Raw genomic sequence first — 26,376 nt, 5'->3', positions numbered from 1 at the left:
GCTCCAAACATATGTTAACTCTGTAATCTCTGGCTTTTGCGTTAGATGTGAAATTTTTGAGGTTTTCTTATAGGTATTTCTTTGTATTAATTCTCTGTGAGCAAAACAAAACATGTGTTTGAGTTGATGTTAATTTGGGTGGTAAGGTGTTATGAATGTTTCCACTGGTGTGGCTCTTTAAAAACTTCTGTAAAACGTTTGATCATTGGCCGGATGTGGTGGCACATGCCTGTAATCCCAGCACTTTGGGGGGCCGAGGGGGGTGGATCACCTGAGGTCAGGAGTTCGAGACCAGCCTGACCAACATGGTGAAACCCCATCTCTAATAAATACAAAAAAATTGCCGGGTGTCGCGGTGCATGTAATCCCAGCTACTTGGGAGGCTGAGGCAGGAGAATCGCTTGAACCCAGGAGGCGGAGTTTGCAGTGAGCTGAGATCACGCCATTGCACTCCAGCCTGGGCAACAAGAGCAAAACTCAGTCTTACAAAAAAAAAAAAAAAAAAAAAAAAAGAAGTGATCATTAGCAAACACCTGGTATACCTGTAAAGCTACTCCACTTTACTAGGTCCAGGGCATGAGCAAGAGGCATCAGCTCCCATGTCTGCCACTCACTGATTACCTCACCAAGGATGGCCTTGGAGAAGACCTTCATTCCTTAGAACTTTGTTAAGCTATTTTGTAGAGTGCTGAAATTGGACCAAAAGTGATTCCCCTAATTGCTCTGTGGAACATTGTGATATTTGACATCCTAACACGTGTTCTGCACAACACACAAATTCTAAAATAAAGCAAAACAAAAATTATCATAGTCAAACAGGTGTGATAAATGCTTCCTAATATATTCCTCTCTTGATGACTTATGTTTCCTATTAGCATTTTGAAGCCTTGTAGATTTATATAGTAAAGAAACCTGTGTAAATCTGTATTCTTCAAACTTAACTGACCATTATATAAGTCAGTATAGACTAGGCTATGCTGAAATAAAAAAATACATGAAAATCTCATTGGATTAAAAAAAGAAAGTTTTCCCCTACCCATTATATGTCTAACATGGTTTAACTACCATGGACAAGAGCTCTATTTTTCATAGCTACTTAGGGATACCAGCTGGTGGAGTAGACGCCATAATGAAACTTGCAGGTCATTTTGCTAGTAAGAAAATAAGTTTAGGAGAGTTTCAAAGCAGTCTTTAAAGGTTACCTCCCAAATATGATGCATCTCATTTCTACACACAACTCACTGGTCAGAAGTAGTCACATGACCATGGTCTACTAAGAGGGAGAAAGATAGGATGAGCCTAGAGGACAGAAAAATTGGATGGCGATGAGCAGGACTAATGACTACAACTGTGGAACTCTTTATTATTGTAAAAGCTATAACTGGCTTGTAGAATTACATTCTGGAAAACTGCAGCAGATGAGTTTCCAGCCGTTTCAGCTCTGAAAGTCTGCAATTCTATGATCCAATTACAAAAAACATTTCCCCCTTTATAAGTTAGTGTGTATGCTTCTCCAGAAGAAACCAGTTTTTCTTTTTTAAAAAAATTGTGGTAAAATGTGTATAACATAAAAGAACACACCTTATTTTATAAGCTAAAGTTTTATATCAGATGAACCTTTGAATCGACTAAAATACCTTTTAGGAGAGCTGATTCATATCAAAGCATATCTTCACACCAATCACTGCACAGAAACCACTTACATTTTATGTCCAATTGCATACTTTTAGATTAACAGAGAAAAATGAAGGTTGTATGAGACTAAATCCCATTGAAGACCAGAATCTATGCAGTTATCTCTTGGGTGGGTTCAGGGACAATTTGTGAGCCCTTTGCTTAGGGGCCTTTCTTCTATCCACTTTCTGTTGTCTGTTAAGTTTCCAAATATAAGAGAAAAATGATTTTAAGTTAAGTTTCCAAATATAAGAGGAAATGGTTTTAAGTTTCCAAATATAATAGGAAACATGATTCACCTGCTAAAAACGTTATATATATGTATTAGGCAAACTGGCATCCTCTACATTTAAAATATGTGATTACATATATGTACGTATGTGTGTATATATACATATATAATTGAATATATGTAATTGACTATATATATTCAATTAATCTGAAGCCCCCTTCCCAGCTCTCCCCACAAAAAATGTCTCGGGTGCTGGGAATACAAATAGGTAATGTCCTCACCAACTTTTCTCCCTGTTATTCACCTACTTCCTGTGACTTTTATTTTTGAGCCATAAAATATCTTCATTTTTTAAAGAAATAGGAAAACTGCAGTCTTGCAGAAATGAAAGCTTGTGTTTAGCGTGGTTTAATTTTTTTAGTGTGGGGATACAATTTTTCATGTTTGGGTGAGCTGCTGGCTTGTCTCCAATAAGAGAAGTTCAATTTATCTACAGTTCATTCTGAACGACTGCCTAGTGGGGACCTCGGTGGCCAGGGTAGTATTTAATTTGTCCCAGAACCGCCTGAGGCTGTGATGAATTCCCAACCTTCTACTTCTCTCCCCTTAATACACATGTGATTTGTTGACGTGTTTATATAACATTCTGGGAATAGAGGCTGATTTATAAACATTTTGTAATGCAAAATAGATTTGAGCACAGCACTGTGCAAGTCATGGTTTGTGAATTGCTAATAGGCCACGAGTTTGGCTTAAATATACATCACATCCCGAGACATTAATCAATTCCTAGAGCTGAGTGAACACAAGGCTTGTCCTTCTGGGACACAAAATGCCTATTTTGAAGAAAGGAATTATAATAAGGAGCACATAGGCATTCTAGACCTTGAAGCTCTTAGCAGCAGCACGTCTTTTGTTTCATTTTTGAATGAAAAGCATTTGAAAAAAGAAGCTTGTGGTAGATTCAGTCTGACTTTTTTTTAAAAAGGATAAATATAGTGGTTTTACATTTATATGAAATATCCAATTGTTTGGCTATTTGTTGACTCCCAAATATTTGGTCCTTGGACAACATAATGAAAAACTCCTCTTTTGTATAAAATCTCTCCAAGTCTGAGCCCATCATGAAAAATTAATGGATTTATGAGTGGGAGAAAATGGAATCTTTTTGTTTTCTTTTCTCTTTGTGTTTTGTTGTTACATACTGTTAAAACACTGATGCTTTTTCTTTGTCTATGTTTCCAATATACAGGATTTAAAAAAAAATTGTTATATTAAAATACATTTGGCATTCTTGAAGATGCCATATTTACATTCACAACACATTGCTTTCTCATATATCTTTTAGTGATCTGTTCAGTAGCATGTGAAAAATCTTATGCATTCTAGTATTCTTTGCATTTTAAAGATGTGATAACAGAGATTTAGAGTTTAAATGACTAGTCAAGGATATTTAGCTAAGAAGTGGTGGAACTGGGATAGAAAATCAGATATTCATGTTACTAGTTTAGGGCTCTCCCTGATTGTGGTAATTGTTAATGCAAGTATTTCCTTGGTTATATATTTTAGATTTTTTAAATAAAGTGATTCCTCAGGTTTTAAAACTACTAATGAACTCTCCAATAAAAGTATGTTGCAAAAAATGAAAGTATATTACTAAAATTTAAAAAATTTGTTATAGAGTACACACTGTATTAAATCTAGAGAATTTAAGAACTTTTGAATTTCCCTTTGGTGTCTTTGTTCCAAGGTCCAGTGTTCTGGCCAGTTGAGGCCTGACCCAGGGGTGGGAACATTCAGAATTTCTCTATAAAAATCTGTTTTGGGGAACACTTATCTAGCATGCTAGTTGTTTGCTTCCATGTGAAGGGAACTCAGTGAATCTGCAGACCTTAGTCTATCTCTTGGGGGACACATCAGACTATAGCAGGCCCCCATTTCTTCCTTCATCCATTCTTTTAATACATTCATTCGTTCATTGTCCTCCTTCCCTCCCTTCTTCCTTCCCATTCTTTCTTTATTCCCTTCCTTCCCTCTCCCCTCCCACTTCATCTATTTATTCTATTAACATCTTTCTGACATTTTTCTTGCATGTTGGGTTACTCCGATCTAGAGAAGGAGGAGATGTGACTTATCTGCTTAGTACATTTGAAAAGAGTGAACAGGGCATACGCATACTCAGCTCTCCTACTTTCATCTACTTTTTGAAATAGTCTTCCTGCTCTGCTCCTCCAAGGCTAGGCTCTTCACCTGTGAGGGACAGGAAAGGGGGCTTGTCACAGTTCACTGAGGCTGAGATTAGGTTGGTAAGTCTGCCTGATTCCCAGATAGACACATCAACTGGCCCTGCTCAACTTTTATCTGTCAAAATGAGATATATGGGCAACCACCTGTCACTCCTTGGCCTTATTTTTTTTTAATTTATGCAGATCCTGGGGAAATTACAGAAGTGCCATTTATTGAGCAGGCTTAAAGATGTTAATAGCCATAAACTCAGCATTTGGATATCTTGTGAACTATATATTCATTTTTAACTTTGGAGCATTTTCTAGACAAATGTATTTCAAAAGCCTGCAATATAGATAGTAATAATAATAATTGCAGCTGACATTGATACTGTGGTAAACACTTTACTTGTTTTATCTCAATGAATCTTCATTATGCTAGTTTTGATGAATACATATATTATCTTCAGCTTTTGATAAACAACTGAGATTTTAGTCTTGTATCTTCTCTGAATTAAAATATTTCCCTTTATTGATAAAGCAGCATAAAAATGGTACTGTCTAAAGCAGAAAAGGATAATTGGATGGGGAAGGATTCTGTGCTGTGCCCTCAGGATTGAAACTCTCATTGCAAAAATTATAAGGGAGAAAATTATTGCAGTGAAAGAAATCTGACCTAACTGACTCCATCTTCCTTCTAACCTCCAAGCTATCCTCATTCATTCCTGCATATGGGCCAAACTGACTTTGGAATGAACTTAGTTTATAGTTTAACTTTGAAACAAAGATGATAACTGCCCTTTGCCAAAACAAACCACCTGCCTGCCTAGGGACTAGACTGCCTTTGTAGGACTAACAGAATAGCTACAAGATTAGAAATTATGGTTTAGGAGCCATGCAGCTGGAGGCTGCAAGATTCTGAGCCTCCTCAAATTGTTCCTCAGGATAACATCACTATTGTAAAACCTAAGATCAGTGCTTGAGATATTTTGCACACCCTGTACTTAGTGGATCAGCTGGCATCAACCATATCAATAAACTGGTTCTTCTGGTTTTGCTGCCCCCACCTAGGAACTGACTCAGTGCAAGAGGACAGCTTCCACTCCTTATGATTTTATCTCTGACCTAACTAATTAGCACTCCCCACTTTCCAACCCTCTACTCACCAAATTGTACTTAACAACTCCATCCCCAAATTTTCAGGGAGATTGATTTGAGTAATAACTCTATCTCCCACATGGTGTGGCCAGCCTCATATCAGTTAAACTCTTTCTTTACCAAAATGCTATGGTCTTTACTTGTGCGGCAGGTAGGAAGAACCTATTGGGTAGTTACAAGATCCCACTTTAGAAATAAATAACTTACTCCCCAGGCTGCTGGCAAGCTCTGGCTGTCACCCTTCAGCTGTTAGTCCTCTTGGGGACAGGCAGCAGGCAGTGGGCAGTAGGCAGTAGTTTGCTCATTCATACTTGCTCTAGACAATGGAGGCCCACTGAAAGCTTTTGCACAAAACTTGTTCATTCTCCCTGACCCCACAGGTCATTTTCCTACACCATTATTTTACTTTCAGGCCCTCCTTTAATTCATTATTTCTGCTGTAACAAAATACCTGACATGGGGTAATATACAAAAAACAGAAATTTATTTCTTACACTTCTGGAGATGGGGAAGTCTATAATCAAAATGCCAGCAAGTTGAGTTTCTAATAGAGCCAAGTTTCTCTGCTTCTAAGATGTGACTTTGTTGCTGCATCTTCTGGAGATAAAACACTCTGTCCTTACATGGCAAAGAAAAGCTGAACCCACTCTCTCAAAGCTTTTGTAAGGAACCTAGTTCCATCCATGAGTGTCTCCCCCTCATGACTTAATCCTCTCTTAAAGGCCTCTCCTTGTAATACTACCACATTGGCCATTAAATTTCATCACATGAATTTTGGGGGACAAATCAGATCATAGCAGGCACCGATTTCTTCCTTCATCCATTCTCTTATACATTCATTCATTTGTTCATTGTCCTCCTTCCTTCCCTTCTTTCTGCCCTTCCATTCTTTACTCCCTTCCCTTCCCTCTCTCTCCCCTCCCACTTCTTCTACTTATCCTATTAACATCTTTCTGACATTTTTCTTGCCCGTTAGTGAAGCCTTGATCTGGATCATTGACTCTTCCCCCTTCTGCTTTGACTGTCTCAACAACTGCAATTTTGTCTCCTGGTAAATTAAACTCAAGCAATTGCTGGCAGAAAAGCAGCTCTTAAATGACAGTGTAAGTTATTTCTCACTGGGGCTCTTCTCTCCCCTCACGTTTATGAGATAATTGGAAATAAATCTGTGAGCATTAAAAAAAAAGGAGTGAAAAGATACTAAGATAATTTTACACCAGACTCCATTAGAATCTCTTAGAACTTTTAACTTCTGTACCTTAATACGTGGCTAAATTTCTTCACTACTGCTTATATTTTAAATAATAGTCTTCTGGGATAGATGTTGTTTGAGAACGAAGTATAAGCCATATAGAAAAATGTTGTAGACTCAGATTTAACTGTCACAATACATCCTAATTCACAGACAGTAAATACAATTACTTGGCATTGTCAGAAAATGATATGTTCTGCTTAATCCAAAATTCTGTTTACTAAAGCATGCTAAATAATCTAGATATAAATTATCAATTTCAAAGAAAAATATTAGAATTTTTACTGAAGTAAACTAATTTTTTTGATGATTCAAAATGTTTTATCTCTAGATTCAGATTAGTTGGTTTAGAAGCCCAATACTATTGCATCTTTGAGTGAATGTCAAACTTTCTAAGCTTCATGTATCTCGTCTACAAAATGGGGAATATGATAATTTCTAACCTCATGGAATTATGGTACAAACTAAATAGAAATAATTTATATCACATACTTGGAATACCTTCAGAGCATATAATAGGTGTGGTGGATTTCAAATATGTCCACACATTCCTCAATACTTTTCTCTTTAAGATGTGGAGCTTAGTTCACATTCCATTGACAGCTGCTACACTTAGTGATTTACTTCCAATGAATAGGCTATGGAAGTTTTCATGACATATCATTTCCTGTGCTAGTCATTTCCTGTGTCCTGGTTGCTCTCTTGGGTCATTTGCTCCAGGGAGAAACCAATTGCATGTAACTAGGATACTTAGCTGATGAATTGAGAGGCGCATGTGGTGAGGAACTAAGGCCTTCAGAGATAACCAGCAAGGAAATGAATCCTGCCAACAACCATGTGAACGAGTTTATAAGCAGATCCTACGGATTTCACATGACTAAACTGTCATCATCGTGATGGCAACCTCATGAGAGACCCTGAGCTAGAACTACCCAGCTAGCCACTTCTGGACTCATAACCCTCAAAAACTGTGAGAGATAAGTATTTGTTGCTTTACATTTGGGCATTGTTTGTTATGCAGCAGCAGATGATGATTAATGTAATAAGCACTTAATATTTGTTAGCCATTATTATTATTCATTCACTCTCAGTAGTTGTTTTGAGGCACCTGAGCACACCCACCTTTTAATTCGAATCCCATAAAGCTCCAGTTGGTTAAAGCTGGACAAACCCTTTTGCGTTAGTGCTTTGACCTGATTTTGAGGTGGTTTCTAAATTTAGAACTAGCTATGAGTTAAATGCTCTCACTTTATAAAGAACGGCTTGATAACTTTATTTTCTAGAGCAGGATGATAATTTTTAAAAAAGTGACAAAAGATACTACTGCTCAAGTTTCACTGATGTCCAAAATAAAGGGGTGAGCATGTGTTCACTTGCTATATATAAGTACACTTCACATGCCACGAGTCTACTTATTCCCCTTGATCAAATGAGAGCCCCAAAGCTCAGAGAATGTAAATGAGTTTCTAAGATGCTACAGGAATAAGACTGCAGAAAGAGAATTTGGACCTGGTTGTATCTGGCTTCAAATCTGGTGTTCTGGTTACCTTACGCCTCTGAGGAAGGAAAGGTGGGATCAGAGCCCAGATTCAAATCGGATCAGGCAACTCTCTCATAGGTAGATTGTTCTGTTAATGAAGTAGGACCCCTAGTCTTGTTCCTAGTGAAGGCCAATGGTTCTGCACATCCCTGCACATGCACACACACACACACACACACACACACACACAGTCACAGCTAGACATCACATGCTTGATCCCAGTGAGACTTTTACCAATGGTATGTGGAAGGTCTTGGTGAAGAATAGAGGACACCAGATGAGCACATGGATGACTCAGTACAACCTGTCACATTGGTTAGGAAATTCAATTTCAGGCCATATTTGCCTTGCTGAGAATGAGTCAGTTGTTCTTTCTCTTCTCTGACACATCAAAGGTTTACCTGAACAGGTCAAGGTTGTCATAGGAAATGGAAGAGCATAAAGAATAATGAAAACAGTCCAAGAAAGGTATTTTGATATTCATCAAACATGGAGTTTAGTGTCATTTCACTATATTCTCCATGAAATAAGGTTTTTTCCAAGAACATTTTTTTTCGCAAACAAAGTGGTAAACTGATAGGCTGAACTTATATGTATGTCTCTTTTTGGGGGAAAGGTGCTCTAAATCAGCTTTTTAATAGTGTAGACATTTTAAAGTTCTTTCTGTCTATTAAGGGATTTGAGTGATTCCTTTCCCTCTCTAACAAATGACTTGGCATTTCTACTGTATGGATTTGTTTTTCAAAGTAGGCATCTCAACCACTAATCACTTAAAAAAAAGAATTCTATTATATCTTACCAAATCAATACTTGATAATAGTAAAGTTCCAACTACTGCCCAGTCATTAGAGGTCTGGTATCTAACCTCTGGAGTATGATTTCTTAAAAGTAAACTCAGAGGCTGGTAAACACATGGTGATGTAATTCTGTAAATGCTAGCTAATAACTTTATTTGGGTCAGCTTTACAGTCCTGAGGGAATGGAAGGCTACCACTCAAATGGCTCTTGGCCACTCACGGGTCAGTCTAACCATGGAATACTTTGTTTCAGCAATGACTAACTGTCTAAGAAAGAATGGCAAAGCTAGCTATTGCCTGTATTTTAAACATCAGGAAACTTCTGGAGTTAGTTCCAGATTACCCATTCCTATTGGGAATCACAGAAAAGAAAATCTGGTAATAGACAGTTGAAAGTATATGTATCATCCAAAGGACAGGGCATTTAGGAGAACTGAACATTCCCATTCTTATTTCTTGGCTGAGAGACTTAGAAGCTGACTTTTGGTTTTGAAACAGAATCTGCCAGTTACTTGCTATGTGACCTTAGACAAGCCACTTCCCCTCTCTAAGGCTCCATACTCTCATTTGAAAATCAGAGTGATATTAATAATAATCTCAGAGGGCATCATTAGGATTTAACAAAATTATATATGTAAAATTATTAAAATAATGCCGGATAATTGCTAATCACTCAGTCAATGTAAGCAGTTAATAGTAATAACATAATAGCAACATTAACAATTAGTGCTACAAAGTTATACTTTGTAATTCATCAAACATTTGATGTGCTATAACTCACACCAAAGTTACACTTTGTTGTTACAAAGTTCATTTGCTTTTCGCATTTAGAATTACATATGACAAGTTTGTGTGTGTTGTGTATGTTGTAGTGGTCATGGTGATGATGGTGGAAAGGAATGCTTATATGCTGGCTATTATCTAGTCCCCTACCTCATGCTAATTTAAGAGGCCTTGAGGCAAGGCTCTGTTGGCTCTTTATATCTGGCCCAGGCTGCCATGTATATCTGTTCATGATCTACAACGACCACAGTCAGAAAGACTCCAGTAATTCAATGGGAATTGAGAGTTGACTCAAGTTTTACCACATTTTACTTCTCAGTTGCATTGGACATAGTATACCATCTGCTTCCTGAAACACTTTTCACTTGGCTTCTGGAACATGTTGGTTTGGCTCCCTTGCTACTTCACTCATCACTCCTTCCCATTTCTCCTCATCATCTTAATCTCTTATTCTCAGAGTGTCTGGGACTGTATTTGGTATTTAGGGCATTTATTCTCTTCTCTATCTCTAGTCACTCCCTGAGTAATATCATCCGTTCTGAGATCTCTTAAAGTCATCTCCATCCTAATCATTTTAAAATTTGTATCTCTAGCACACAACTTTTTCCTGAATTCCAGACTCTTACCCAGCAGCCTACTTGAAACATCCACTTGGATATTTGAGGGGCATTGCAAACTTACCTTGTCTCAAACTAACCTCCTGAATTCCTTCCCTGCTCCTCTTGCACTCTTCCCTATTTCACTAAGTGCCAACTCTCTCCTTACCATTTTGAGGCCACAACTACTGCAATGTTTAACTCCTTTTCTGCCTTACACTGCACATAAATAATCTAAGGAAATTCTGTCAGCTCTGTCTTCAAAATATGAATGGAATCCAGCAGCCTCTCACTGTTTCCATGGTTTCTTCCCAAGTCCAAGTTATCTGTAGTTTTATATGTGGATTATTATAATAGCTTCTTAATTATCTTTACCTGCTTCACTGACCATCTCTTGTCTATTTTCAAGTCAACAGCTACAGTGATCTTTCCAAGGGGTTGAATCCGAGCTTGTCACTCCTTTGTTTTAATTTCTCCAACAGTCTCTCAGCACTCAAAGCCAAGCATTTACAATGGCCCACAGGGCCCTAGTGACCTATTTCTTCTGCCTCAACCTCTTTAACTTCATTTCTCATTCACTCTTTAATTCTGTTGCATTTTAACCTCTTTATCTTCTTTGAGCAAGTGGTCATACTCCGATCCCACAGGCCCTTTGCACTTGCTGTCCCATCTGCCTGGGACACACACACACACACACACACGCACACACAGACTTTCTCTTTCTCTCTCACTGGGTACACTGAATAAAATCATAGATCCATCTATCTTTCTGCCTTTGCCCTGAACAATAGTCCCTCTCTCTCCACATTAATCTGCTCTTAAACTTTTTCCTTCTACAGCATTTAAAACTGCCTGATTTTATAGAAAGATAGAATAGATATTCACTCACACATTCATATACATAGATGAGTTATAATTTATTTTCTCTACTTCTATCAGAATGTAAGCTACTTATACGGTATTTACATCTACATTTTGCTTATTGCTATATTCCCAGATCTTAGAAAAAATGCTTGACATGAAAAAGGTACTTAATGAATATTTGTTGAATGAATAAATGAATAAATTAAATCTTTATCAAGCTGAAGTTATTCCTACCAGAGGAACTACTCTTGAAAACCTTACTAGCCACAGATTTTCTTGTATTGCAAAGGACCTTAGACACTCAGTTTATCCTCCTAATTTTACAAGCGAGTATTCAGAAACCCAGAAATAAATAGTGGTTGTCTTAGGCCTTGGAGTAAGTAAGTAAAATATTAAGGTCCAGACTGTCAGTTTCTTAACTCTTACTCAGTATGGTGTTCTATAGTCTTAAGACATATCAGAAACCTCCAAAAGAAATTGTAGAGGGCCTAATATTGGGGATAATGTGGATATTATATCAACAGGGACAAGTCCAGGGCTTGACAAGGACACTTAAAACAGCAATAAGCAGCAGAGTTCACTGGGAAATTAGGGCAGGAAAAAAGTAACAGATGCTGACGACATTGCAGAGAAAAGGGAACAATTATGCACCATTGATAGGAGTGTAAATTAGTTCAACCATTATGGAAAGTAGTGTGGTGATTCCTCAAAGAGCTAAAAACAGAACTACCATTCAACCCAGCAATCCCAGTACCGTGGATATACCCAGAGGAATATAAAGCATTCTACCATAAAGACACATGCATGCGAATGTTCATTGCAGCACTATTCACAATGGCAAAGACATAGAATCAACCTAAATATTCATCAGTGACAGATTGGATAAAGAAAATGTGAGACATATACACCATGGAATACTATATAGCAAGATCTCGTCTTTTGTGGGAATATAAATGGAGCTGGAGGTCATTATCCTTAGAAACCTAATGCAGAAACAGAAAACCAAATATCACATGTTCTCACTTATAAGTGGGAGTTAAGTCATGAGAACTCATGGACGCAAAAAAAGGAACAACATACATTGGGGCCTACTTGAGGGTGGAGGGTAAGAGGAGGGAGAGGAGCAGAAAAAATAGCTATTCAGTACTAGGCTTAGTACCTGGGTGATAAAATATTCTGTAAATGAACCCGTGTTACATGAGTTTATGTATATAGCAAACCTGCACATGTACCCCTGAACCTAAAATAAAAGTTAAAAAAACAAAAATAATAAAGTGTAAAATGTGGTTCAAAAAGAAGGGTCATAGAGACTGAAGAAAGGTTTGTTCATTGCCAATTGGTTAATTTGTTCATAATCCACTGCTTATGCCAGTTCCTGTACTAGGGGCTAAAGGACACAGACAAATTGTACTTGCTGTGCCAGGGGCTGACATTCTTTTCAGCTGGGTGAGTAGGAGATGTGGAACAAGGTATACTTGAGGAGGATTTCACAGAAAAGATGAGATCTGAATTAAGTCTCAGAAAATAAGTGGACCCTAATAGGTAGAAGAGGAGTGAGGAGGTGGAAAGATAGTGAGCAGCATGGGCAAAGTCATAGTGGAATGATAGTGCATATATTCGGGGACAAAACATTAGCCAATAGGACAGGAGAGGTAGGTTAGTGGAAGGGGTAAGGAGGAGAGGGAGGACTGGGAAGATGGACTGAGGCCAGACGGTGCATGGTGAATGGTATCTTAAAGCTTGAACCTCTAAACACCTTGCTGAAGGAGGGTCTTTCTCTCTCTCTCCTCTTTCTCTCTTTCTTTCTTTCTCTCTCTCTTTCTTTCTTTCTTTCTTTCATTTTTGTTAAAACTCAAAAAGGCCTTTAATGCTATTCTGATATTCCACCAACTTTCTTAGATATCAATTTTTCTATTATTTGCTTCTAGAGATTCTAAGCAAATTTTCATGTGCTTCTATTATGAGGAAAATAATAAGATTTTTACATTAATATATGTCACATGCACAGATGTAGTTTAGCAGGACCCAAACTCGGTTCTAATGTACAATGTATAGGCATGTTGTGAGAGAAGATTGTAAGAATATAAATCTATCTTGTGTTGTACATTCTGATCTGTAATTCTTTTCAGGGAAAAGAATGTATAAATTTATTTATTTATATACCTAAGTCTTAATGCAGAGAATATTTTATTTATATTATAAAAATCTCAGTTGAGGAGCCAACAGAGTAATTTTAAAGTATCAAAGAGGAGTTTACATGGTGTAAATTACATTCAAGGAAAAGATAAGTATTCGATTTTTGTAGCATGACTCTCCTTTACATTACCATAAAATGGAGGAAAACAATAAAAACTCCCAGAAAGTTCTGAAAAGCCAGTGATTCTTTTTAATAAAAGATGAGTGGTCTGTGTATATTACTGTGATTAATCAAAATGATACAATATTTATTTGCATTTGTCAGGCAAGTTGCTGGAATTTTCTTAGTAGATGTTAGTGAAGATAGGAACACAGTGTAGCAGCAGCACTGTCTCCTTCCTTTTAATTGACAAATAACTACAGAGAGAACAGTCATAAATTGGAAGAGAGCAGGGAAAGTAGATGAATTCTTCCCAGAAGATGCAGGGGCCCTGTTAATGGAATTCTGTTCACGTAGTCTAGAGCTCAGACCTGCCTTGGTTTAATCAGCTTGCTGAACATTACAGTTGAGTATAGCCATGTTGATCCAGGTCTCTACATACATAATTTATTTCCTCTAAATTAGGTCTTGTTTAGTTCCCATTGTCTGACACATTATATTGAAAGTGCAATGGTGAGAATACAGTACTGTATCAGGTTTATGTATGTATGTGTCTCTGTATATACTTAAAAAATTTATACATAGAGCTCCAGTGTTGACGCATATCACTCTATCCCAGGCATTTGATGACTACAGAAAAATATTGGATGTTAAGCAGGATATCGACTTCTTCTATTTTGGCAATTATGTAGGCCCAGCTTTGCTGAAAATAAGGCCCATCCACCCTTGCAGAATTGAATTAAGTCACAAGGATACAGCACTTAATACCTGTCCTGGTTGTGAGCAAGGTCTGCACTAATTCATCAAGTCCTGCAGTGAGGGATTCCACAAGAGCTGCTCATGACAAGCACAACAGAGACAAGTATTTAAAACCCAAGGATTTTGGACACATTGTTTTCAATGCTTTTTTGGAAAATTTTGGCAAAAAATACAATTTTTGTTTCTTTGTTTTCCATCCATGGTTGAAAGAAAGAAATTCAAAAAAGTCCAAGGAGTTGGAGTGAAAAAGTGGCAGGCAAACCTGAAACACGCTCATTTTTATGACATGTGATACTTAGACATTAGCAATTTCATAACCAGACCCAGAGTAGAACCAGAGAAAATGCTGGTAGCTATTGCCAGTGAAGTGGCCCAAAAAAATGAAATTTTTTGAATTCCACCCACGATTTTTTTTGCTATGATTAAAATACAATTAAAATATTAAGAAAAATTCAAAATTGCTTTGTAACTAGTTTTAGAGTGGCAGTGTTCTTTATGTAAAGAATTATGTTTGTCAATAACGTACACATTTGGTCTTGTAGTCCTCATTGCTGATTCCTGACACTGTAAAAGGAGAACCTGGTTTTCTGAGGTGATGATATTTATAGTTCAGCATCATCAAAAAGCAATTCCTTGCTTATTTGGGATTCGAAGCCCAGCCAGGTCTCCCTTGTGACTCATTCAGATTCATCCGGGGATCTATGCTTGCCTGCCTGTGCAGCATTCTCATGAATCCTTAATTCCTTTTGAACTCAGTAATGCCAGAGTCACTTTCCATCAACCCGCCCACTCAGCTGAATTGTGCCAGCCTCTTTTGTGCAAAGCATCACACTCCTGTTGTAAGATTGATTGGGTGTTGAGCCACCGCCACAAAGACAAAGGAGGTCAGATTCAGCCCCTGCAGTTTGCTTTTAAGACCTGATGTCATCATCATCCTGACTTCCAGAGCTGATGCTGATAAAATTTTCTGAGAACTACCTATATGTAACCCACGTCTTGTTGAACTAACTTTATTAGCACTTCATCACTGATAATGCAATAACATATTAATAACGTGTTGCTCTTACCCTTTGTCTGCAAAGCAAAAGAGTTGAAACTAAAATGACATGGTGAGCCAGATTAGTCTGATGTGTAGCCAACCCTGTGTTGTGGCATCTTTCTTATTCCCTGACTGCTTTTTTCTGGGATGATAGGGCAGGGATGGCTGGAGTGCTGGCCAGATGTCCAACACAGGGTACTGCTCTAGGCTCTAGGATTTTGCAACTCAGGAAACCAGCATGGCTACTCATAAGGGTCAGAATATGGGCAAGTCAGAGAGCAAGCTCAAATATAGTCCATATGTCCATAAGTGAGCACAAAACTAAAAATGTATGACCAAGCCAAGGGATCAGGTGTAAGACAGGGAGATGGACTCAGCATAGGCGCAAGGGCAGGGGCAGGGAAGCTGGATTTCAGACAATTATGAAGAAGAGGCTGTTGTGATGGTGGCTTTCTAAAATTGGTTACCCACAGAGTTGCATGCATTAGGTTGGCCTAGTTTAGAAGCACAAAGTAGGGGATTGGTAATATGCAAAATGCTAGAGAGGTTGAAAACTTACTTAGATAGTATTGGATTACATGACTGAGCTCTCCCCAGTGGCTCTTTAGTGCCTGGAGCTAGAGGTAAATCAGATGTGGCCCCTGCCTGTGTTCACCATCTGCACAAGGAGACAGGAATATAAATAAAAATATTACAACACTCCCAGGATTGCTGGGATGTAATAGTCTCATTCTACCAAGAAGGTAGTAATAATGGCTGACATTTATTGAAAACTCACTGTATACCACCAGGCACTATGTTAATTGCTTTACCTATATTTCTCACTGTATACCACCAGGTACTATGTTAATTGCTTTACCACATTAAATTCTTACAACCATATGAGGAATGTAAATTCTTACAACCATGTGCTATTATTTGTATTTTATAGATTAAGCAAATGGAGGCTAAAAGAATTTAAACAATAATCACCCAATGTTGCACAGCTAATTAGTGGTGAAGTCTAACTCCGACTTAGACTTTGACCTCTACATGAGTCTGTTCTGGGAGACACATTTTAAGATGGATATTGGGAAATATAGAACTTGACAGGAGTGTTAAGAATGGTGTGGAGATGGGAATCTACAGTCTATGAGCATGTCTCTCCTCAACCCCTTCCCATGAGTCTGCTGAGACTGAACATAAAGGGCTAGAGGGGGAGGTACATACTCTGGCTTCAGGTGTGAATGATGAATGGGTTATGGCAGACTGTTTCACTTGGTATAGAAGGAAAAGAGATTCATCTGCAGATTCCCAAACCACTTACTTGTCTCTGAGTGCCAGGTTCCTCTGGCACCTCAGCAGAATGTTGGGGTAACTGATAGATCTTGGGAAGTTCTGCTAGTGAACAACAACTACAAAGATAAGAGCATCTAAGTCATGTTGATTTAGGAGAAGACATTTAATAGAACTGTCCACATTTGAAGAGTTGTCATATGAAAGAGAAAAAATAAATTTGTCCCTTGTGATTCTAATGAATGCAACTGAGACCAATGATTGGAAATGGTAGGAAGCAGATTGCAACTCAGTAAAAAAATTATTTTTCAACAACTAAAGCTAACAAATACAGAAGTTTATGGTAGTGTCAGTTCTTCATCACTAGAGGTATTCACATAGAGACTATGTCACTTTCTGTCGAGAGGGGTAGTTTTCAAATTCTAGAATTCGTAAGAATAATTTCTGGGCATGGCAGCCAGATTCTGGCTCAGGAGGTCCTAATAAACATCAAGAATCTCTCCTTTTAATAAGCGAACTAGAGGATTCTGATGCAGGTTAGAAATAACAATCTGCAGATTGTAAAAGAGATAACTAGTTTTAAAGGAGAGGTTAGATTCCATGATGAAGTTTCCATTCAGCTCTATGTCCAGACCATGTTGATCTATGTCTTCCCAGGGTTCCTGTTTTTTGTATAGTCTTTATCACATAATTTAATATTTTATTATATTTTGTCTCCCTCTTCTAATCATTTCCCTCATCCCACAAATATTTACTGATAATTTACCATGTGCCAAGCACCATTCTAGGCACTGGGGAAACATTATAGAACCAAGCAGACAAGGCAGCCTGACCATATGGAGCTGATAATCTAGTGAAGGGAGATTTTTAAAACCCCAAATATATCAGTTATTTTATAAATTTTTCCTCCATACAACCCGATGCAAACTCTTTTGGGAAGGACTCTGTCTTATTTAGTATTTTATGTAGTGTCTAGAACAATGCTCTGCAATAACAGGTACTCAAAAGTATATTTTAAAGCAATGATGGAACAATAAAATAAGAATACACTTGGAGAAAAACAGCAAAAATTTATATTTTCTGCTATAAATCAGGCTAATCTCCATGGTTTAACTGAGGATTTCTTTGTGCTTTAGGATGGAGAATTTTTGTAAGCCAAAGGACTTTTTTCTGCATTAATAGAAAATGTATCCCGAACAAGTGACACAAGCTTCTCAAGTTTTGCAGGTCACGGTCTTACAGCAGTAGTGAAAAACTGAAAGACATCCAGAATACAGATGACGAGGGTTCTTGACACACCATAGTATAAGACAGTGGCCAACAAACTATTTTTTAAAGGGCCAGGTCATTCAATATTTTGGGGCTGTACACTCTCTCTCACAGCTAGTCAATTCTGCCATTGTAGTATAAAAGCAGCTTAGAAAATATGTAATTGAATGGACATGTTCTAATTAAACTTTATTTACAAAAACAGGTGAAAGGCTGGATACAGCTCTTAGATCACAGTTTGCAGACAGCTGCTATAAGATAAATAGTTCAAAGAACTGAGGTGTTTAGCTGGGTGTATTAGTCCATTCTCACATTGCTATAAAGAAATACTTGAAACTGTGTAACTCATAAAGAAAATAGGTTTAATTGGCTCATGGTGCTGCAGGCTGTGCAGGAAGCATAGCAGCATCAGCTTCTGGGAAGGTCTCAGGGAACTTACAATCATGGCAGAAGGCAGGGAAGGAGCCAGGCACTTCACATGGCTGGAGCAGAAGAGAGATGTGAGGAGGTGCCACACACTTTTAAACAACCAGATCTCATGAGAACTCTACAGAACCAAAGCAGGAAATCTGCCCCCATGATCCAATCACCTCCTACCAGGCCCCACCTCCAACATTGGTGATTACAATTTGACATGAGACTTGGGTGAGGACATAAATCCAAACCACATCTCTTGAAGAAGACAGAAAGAGACCACCATTACTATTTTTGGATATTTGAATGACTTCCCTGCAGAAGAAGGATTTGATCTACACTAGAAAAACGGAGGATTTATGTCTAATATTTTAATAGAATTATCCAGGTGGTTATGAGTTTAATGAGTTTACCAATACTGGAGGTGTTCAAGCAAACATTGGATGCCCACTTCTTGAGACTGTTCCAGAGCAGGCAAGGGAGTCTGGTGAACAATTTGATTAAATGTCCTTTAAGGTCCTTTTCAACCATGGGATTCTGTCAAAAATATGAAGTTTAGTGAACAGAGCAGGGCCTAACATATGCTGAGATTGACACACAGACACAGGTAAATGATACCCCAGCAGTTTCACATGTTAAAATTTATCTGTGGTAAATGAATGACTGAGTGAAAAGCAAGCTCTACTAAATGTTAGGTACCCATATTCATAAGCAGGTTAAAAATAGCCAGATTAAAAACAGTTAACATCAGGTAAATATCATTTCTATTTTCAGTGAGCTTGATTTACAGCCTTTTAAGATTATATCTGGGTTAAATGGATTGGTCATTCAAAAACTAAGTGGATGTCTCTCAATCACATAGATTAAAAAGAGAGGGAAGACTCCATCCTACCTTTTAGAATTCAAAAATTTTTAATTTTTTATCTTCTGGACTTCTTGTAAAATTTCTTTTTGTGCCTTATGATGTTTTGCATTTATGAAGTTGTAAATGCTAAAACAGCACAAATTCATCCTCACCAATGGATGTGTAGATCTATAACATTAACAAACAATGATTTATTGGGAGTCTATTGCTCCACTGAAGAAACTGAGAACCAGACAGTGCCTGAAGGTTCAACATGACAAGGAGCTAAATGGTTTAAAATTTGTAGCTATCCTTAATATGCTACCCATGTGTGCCAATGAGGCAAATCTTCAGTCAGCTTGAGCCTGGTCTCCACCTCCCAGTGGAGGGTCAGAAGGGGCGAGTGATTCCAATCAAAATCCAGTTGTTAGAGTAACAGCCATGTCGGTTCTGGATGGCTGACTGGGCAAAAACATGTTTGTTCTACTTAATGTGACAGTGTCTTGTCAAATTAACAGCCATGGTGGCAGGAACAAGCTTGCTTAATGGGTTAGAGTCAGTTCCACAGAGAATCTATCATCAACATGCAACTGAGAGGAATCCCAAACCTCATTACCAGGGTTTATTTGTAGATAATAACTGAAGGTATGCCATGTACTTACAACAGGATTTGTTTGGTTTTTTTGGCAACTCAGTTTCATGGTCTTTATCAAGTGTTGCCCTTTTAACTCCCCAAAACTCTGTATGCTCATGCTTAGTCTGTGTTTAAATACACTAAGTAAAGTACAATATTTAAGCAGCTATGTTAAGATGTTTTAGCAAGATAGAATGATTATTTGAAATAACCACGTATTAGATGTGCAGGGCAGTGGGAGAAAGGAAGTACTCCAGTGAGTGCTTTAACCCTGCACTTCATGGTGAATATTTAAATGTACTTTTCCTCCCTAGAGGTGAGCTGCTGTTCCAAAGCCAGAATCATAAACTGCCTGCCAGATTCTCTCACAGTTAAATTCCATTTGGTCCATATAGTGGTCTTTAAAAACTGAAGTGCTTTCTATCACTTAGAAAAAAGAAAATTTCACATGCAGTTCTAGGTGTTTCCTTTCAGTGAAAAATTCAGAGAAGTCATCAGCATAGGCCAGCTTTTCACAAGGCAGTAGTTTTCTGGAGCTGTGTGTTAGTTCATCTTCTCTAGATAGGCTGAGCAATCTCCATGGTGTCTACTGTGCCTGCTTTATTCACCTATGTGACCTAACCAGCCCCTTGAAACATTGAAATTTTCCATCTGTGATGAAAAGATTAAATCTTGATTTTCTAATCATACTCATAGATGAAAAATGCAATATTATGGCATTACCATGTACAGATATTGTTAAGACACTGTTTGCTTCTTTCTTCCTCTAGTCCTCTAGTCCTCTACCAGTGCCTCCCAGTGGCCTAAACCAGCAGGAGTCATATGAAAAAGAAGTCTGGAAGTTGTTAGTCCTTCATAGGAGGATACAAGAATGGCAACGAGAAGATCTGAGGACTAAACTAAGAGATTTAGGATGAACAAATCTAGGAGCCAGAAGATGTACCTGCTAGTAAATGCTATGATCTTAAAAAAGTCTTGAGCCAACGTGACCTTCAGAATTTTTCATCTGTAAAATGAAATATTGGACTAGACGGTCCCTGAAACTTCTTAAAGTCCTTGATTCTACGGTGGAAGGGTTGCTACAGCTTTGATTTCATTGTCTGTTTATACCTGGCTGAATTCTCTTGTGACACGCGACTGTCCTTCTTAAGAAACTGACAGGCAATCAAGTAGCTGATTGTTGAGATATCGAAATGTTTTAGGGAATGCAGAGAATACAGCCTACCTGATATAAAGTCTGACAGCAACAACAAAAATCTCTCTGGGCAATTTTATCTAATAATTAAAACAAAAGGTTTGGAGGAAATATTCAAATTGCCACTTTTTAACAAGAGAGGAACCTGTGGTGAGAATGCTTCAACAGTGATCTGTGCTGGCATTAGAGTTAAAGAATCCCAGCCTAATGTGATAGTGACTCTGGCTGCTTTATGTTCTTCAGGAATCCCAGGATGTCTTTCAAACAAACAAATAAACAAAACAAACAACAACAATGAAATATTATCTTCATCACTTATCACAGATGATTTTCCCAGAATTGTTGGCTCAAATTTTAGAAGAAATTCTAGAAACTGATTCAACATAAAATTCAAACCTGCTAGCTCTTCATTTAAATCATGGAATCACTTGTTTGCTATTGAACCACATGTTGACATTGAAGTACAGATGTTTGATGATGAATTCATTCCTCTTTGTATAACAGCATCTACATGATAAGTCAGGGAAAATATGGCAGCATCTTTTATATCTTCATTTGTTTGAAACAGATGAAAATACTTTATTTTCCTTATTCTATGTCAAGTAACCCAATAATGACCAACTCTAAACTTACATTTTCAAGGGATTTTTAAATTGTATTAAATTTGTAAAAGTAAAGCAATACGTTAAATTCAACACACAGTTTGAAATATATCAGTTACGGAGCCAACTGAGATGTCAATCATTTAGTAGTTCTTCTCTCAGAAAATAGAGAACATTCAGAAGCAGATCCAGAAAGTTTCATTTTAACCTCAACTGGAACCAGGAAGAGGAACTGAGGTTGCTTACTAGCAGATCATGATACAGTGGACACTGACATTCTTCCAGACATTAAATCATTTGCACTTTCTCTTTGACAGATTTAAAACCTGAGAAGTTAATTGTGGGAGCTAGTCCTGATTCACCCAAGATCAACTAGCAGTTGCAAGAACATTTTCACTCAAAAGCTTGAAAATGAATCAAGTTTACTTAAGATGTCCAGCAAATAGCAAGATAAACATGGTAATATATTCAGTTTTAAATATGTAAGTTTATATCAATAATATATTTAAAATAGCATACTTTAAGGCTACTAATGAAAATGTTAAGCAAAATGAAAAATGTTAGTTTGCAAGAGAAACTGATTTTATTTAATGGGTTATTTTACTTCAGTAAAATCTTGGTTATGCAAAATAATTGAAAAAAATATCTGAGTAAGCAAAGTTTTGATATGGCTAGAAAATAAAGTATATTTTTCTTGTACTTGTAGCCTTACTGTTGAGAATTTTAAGAAATGATGCTCCTTGTTTAAATTCAATTGGCCTTTAATGGGCACATAACACATGCTGGGCATTACAGTAGGAGGCTGAAAAGAATACCATAAATAAATAATCCCCGTGGCTCTCAAGGAATTCTTAGACTCAATGAATAGAGTACATTGAACACAAGGGAATATATATTATATATATTTCTAGAATCTTTTGGACTTATATTCAGTTTCAGAAAAAAAAAGAAAAACTCATTTTGAGTTTCAATTTCCATTGCCTTAGCCTGAAGATGAAAGTGGAGAACAGAGGAAGGATCACTGGCTTTAGAAGAAGTCTTGAGGATGAAACGAAATAATGTGTGTGAATGCTCTTGGCATAATATATGCTACTTTGCAAATGTCAACAGCATTAATATTTATTTATTTATTTATTTATTTATTTATTTATTGTGTCTGTCACATGGCAGACATTATTATGTTGACTATCTCCCCGATAAGAGCTTGTGGATGGGAAGGAAGTTGGATGTCACAGACTTTTTCTCAATTAATCAACCGAACATGTATTGTGTATCTATCAGAGTAAGACTGAACTACATAGGTTGAGTCATACAAACCAGGTTGCTCTGAGAACACATAGGAAGGATATCAAAAACAAATGTTGGGTGCCAGAAACTGATTGCTGAAGGAAACCAATATTTGAAGAATGAGGTGAACGGACCCTATGAATGAGGGTACGTTTTTAGACAGTTGTTCGCAATTTAGAGCAGTTGTTTCTATGAAACAAATGAAGGAATTGTTGGTTTCAGAAACTCAGACATCAGTCAAATTTCTAAGATAGACCAAAAAAACCTGCAATTATTCATAAACTGAAATAGAATCCTTTTTTTATATAAAATTTTGTCACAAACTATTGGAATGAGTTTACCTAATATGCATTCTATATATTATAATTGTTGAGAAATGGAATCTTAGCACCTGTCTGCCAGTGTTAAATGGCAACAAAGGAGCATTTAATTCATCAAAAATGTACTGAGTTTCTATTAAATTGATAGAGCTGTCAGAGGATGAGGGAATATAAAAGAGATTTCAAAGTTGTCTCTTCTCTAGGAACTTACAATCTACTGGGAAAGACATAGATACATATGCACATAACTAAGCAATTAGGTTTAAAATAGAATATGTACAAGTGTTATACAGATCAGTAAAGTATGGAGCATTTAGTTTTACAATATGTTAAGGATTTAGAAGAAATAATAAAACAAACTATGAAGATAAAGAGTGATAGTTTAACACTGTCTCTAATTCTCCATTTGGTTCTGGATATTTAAAACCACTTTAAAGCAGAATTGTTTGTATGCCCGGAAGTCAGAATATTGACTGTCTCTTTCCTCTTCCTGTTTGTCTTACAATACATTTTTTACCATCAAAGCTTTTCTGCCTATGTTCTTGGATTTTTACAACCCAACAAAAGGATGTATATTATTCAGCGTTCTATAAGAATCACCTAATTTAGGATCTTCACATTTGAGATGTGGATCTTAGCTGAAGGGCTAGAGAGCATTTAAGGTGTTCTTTGTATTGGGTGTCATGAAAAATATATTACTTCAGAAAGAATAACAAAAACTTCAATTTCTGCTAAACCTTTCAAAGAAGAGATGTTGTGAATCTGTTAAAACCTCAGTTAAAACTCTGAGTCTTGTGTATATTTCAATTGGTTCTTATCCCATTCTCTCTTTGGTTCACACTTCACCAGCCACGCTGGCTTTCCTTCTGTTCCTCAAAAAGCAGATCGTTATTTCTTTACTCCTTAGACTCTTTATCCTGACTGTCTCCAACTCCTCCAGATCTTTGGCCAGTTAGCTACTTCTCATCATTTAGGTTTCACTCCAAACGTCACCTTTTAGAGAGATCTTGCCTGACCATCTAGCCTTTTGTGTCATTTGTTTTCAGGAACAGGTAAAAGAAAATGTGGTTCAAGTTTATGTTAAGAGCAGGAAATATGAGATCCTACAAGAGGAGATCCTGAGGTCAGGTGAGTTTCAGGTGATTGGCTTAGTATCCTAAGAAGTGCGTTCCTTTTTTAACTCCAGCTTCCATATCGTCATCTTCCTCCTAAAGCTGGTTCCCCCTTCATGGTGGCAAAAATGATTTCAGGGAAAATCTGGGCCACAAGGCTCCTCGTTAATACTATAAAACTATTAATTTGTTATGGCTCTTCCATAAAAAATAATTTTTTTAAACTTTCTCAGATGCCTGCAGTAAACTGGTTTTACATTTCATTGACTGGAACTGGGTCACGTGATTATGCTTGAACCAATCATTGATAAAGTAGATGGGAATCATTTATAAATATGAGAGAGGAGTCATCACCAATTGAACTGAAGTCCTCCTCCAAATCATGTATTGTTGTTATTCATCAAGAGATGATGAAGTAAGTGCTGGAGATTCAACCAAAATGTCTACATTTCCCTCAAATATAATATTATTGTCTTTTCGAGTTTTTACACTCATCACAATTTTAAGTTATATATTTATATGTGTTGTTTTATATATAATGTATATATATAATTGTCTGCCTTGCTATCATAATAAAAACATCATAAGAGGATAATTTTTGTCTTATTTAATGATGCATTTTTACTTAGAAAAATAAAATAGTGCTCAATAAAATTGCTGAATTAGAGGATGAGCTGGAAACATCACAGCATCACTTTCTTAGTCTCTAATAGTCTCCTGACTTCACGAGGATGAGAAAATTTGAGAAGTCATTATTAACTGACTTTTCTTTCTTATCTCCTAGAGTCTCTTACATTCCTAGGAGGCCCCAGTTACTGGTGGAGGGTTCCTAAACAACAGTAATTTTATCAGTCTTGGACAATTTCGAAGTAGGCTTTGAAGGATAAATAAAATAAGTCATTTTTTAAAAATAGAAGCACAACAGAAGATGAAAAGGAAATACAAATTGTAGGAAGACATGATGAAATTGCATGAGGTGTGCTAAGACATGAAACCAGTCTGGTGTGACTAAATCTGGGAGCTGTAGAGTGACTGGGGCAGTAAGGCTGGGAGGAAAGCATTGAAGCTGACCTACAGTTAGTCTTTCTCAGTTATGTCTATGGTTCTGATTGGCTCTAATTATCTGGTCACTGGTTTATTGACCTCAGCACATTTATAATTTGTTTTATATTAAGTTACCTTAAAAACCTCTTATTTATTTATACTTGATATCTCAGGTATAGTTTACCTTTTGACTTGTTTGTAAACTCATTAATAACACTCAATAGTTTTACTGTGTGTTAGAATAAAACATAACTGACCTGGATATAAGCTAAGCTTTAAGAAAGGATCTTGAGTGACTTTTTTTTTAAAACCACTTATCCTCAATCCACATGGGAAACACACGGTCATATTGGTAAGATAATACTGAATAAATGAAGGACAGAATGACTCAGAAAACCTGTCTCTTTGTTTTTTGTTTTGTTTTGTTTTGTTTGTTGTTGTTGTTGCTTTTTAATCAGGCTTCCCCTTTACTCATGTGATCATAGAAGAGTGTCGCTGAATCCTTTCTAAGTTTGATTTCCTCATTGGTCAAGTGAGGATGATAAAGCTAATGACAATTGTTGAGAGATATAAGTCAAATGAGGAAGACCCTTGGGAAAATGAAAATGCTACAGAAATGTATATAATGGGGCTGGACATTATTCTGAAATCAGAATAATAGAAGCAAAGATGAGAAGAGGAAAAGGTTAAGATTGTAAGTTTGACGCCCAAATGGGAAAACCTAACTCACTTTTTTTTTTTTTTTTTTTCCTATCTTGAAGATTTCAAGCTGCACATACACTCTTAAAAAACAAGTTTCACATTTCACTGTAAGAAATGGAGATAATCAGCTGAGTAAATAGTTATAAAGCTCCAAGCCCAAAGACTTTTACAATTTCAAGATTCTGTGTTAAGTAAATATTTCTGAGTTGGAATGAACCTCTTTGTAAGCAGAGATTATGGAGATTTATAGCCTATTTGAGATTCTTGTCTTTCTCTTCCCATCTTCACTTGAGAGGGAATAAAGAAATTATCTTACCTTAATATAAGAAAAAAAGTCACCTCATCAGGGCCCAGGAAACTGTCCACTAATTACTTATGTAATCTTGTATTTACTCATAGATTCAGTTTTTCTTTATAAAATGAAGGGACTATATGAGATAAACCCTGAGATTCTTCTGTTTAC

Source organism: Pongo pygmaeus, chromosome 9, assembly GCF_028885625.2.
Source record: "Pongo pygmaeus isolate AG05252 chromosome 9, NHGRI_mPonPyg2-v2.0_pri, whole genome shotgun sequence".
Classification (NCBI taxonomy): domain Eukaryota; kingdom Metazoa; phylum Chordata; class Mammalia; order Primates; family Hominidae; genus Pongo; species Pongo pygmaeus.
Note: the sequence above shows the minus strand (reverse complement) of the source record.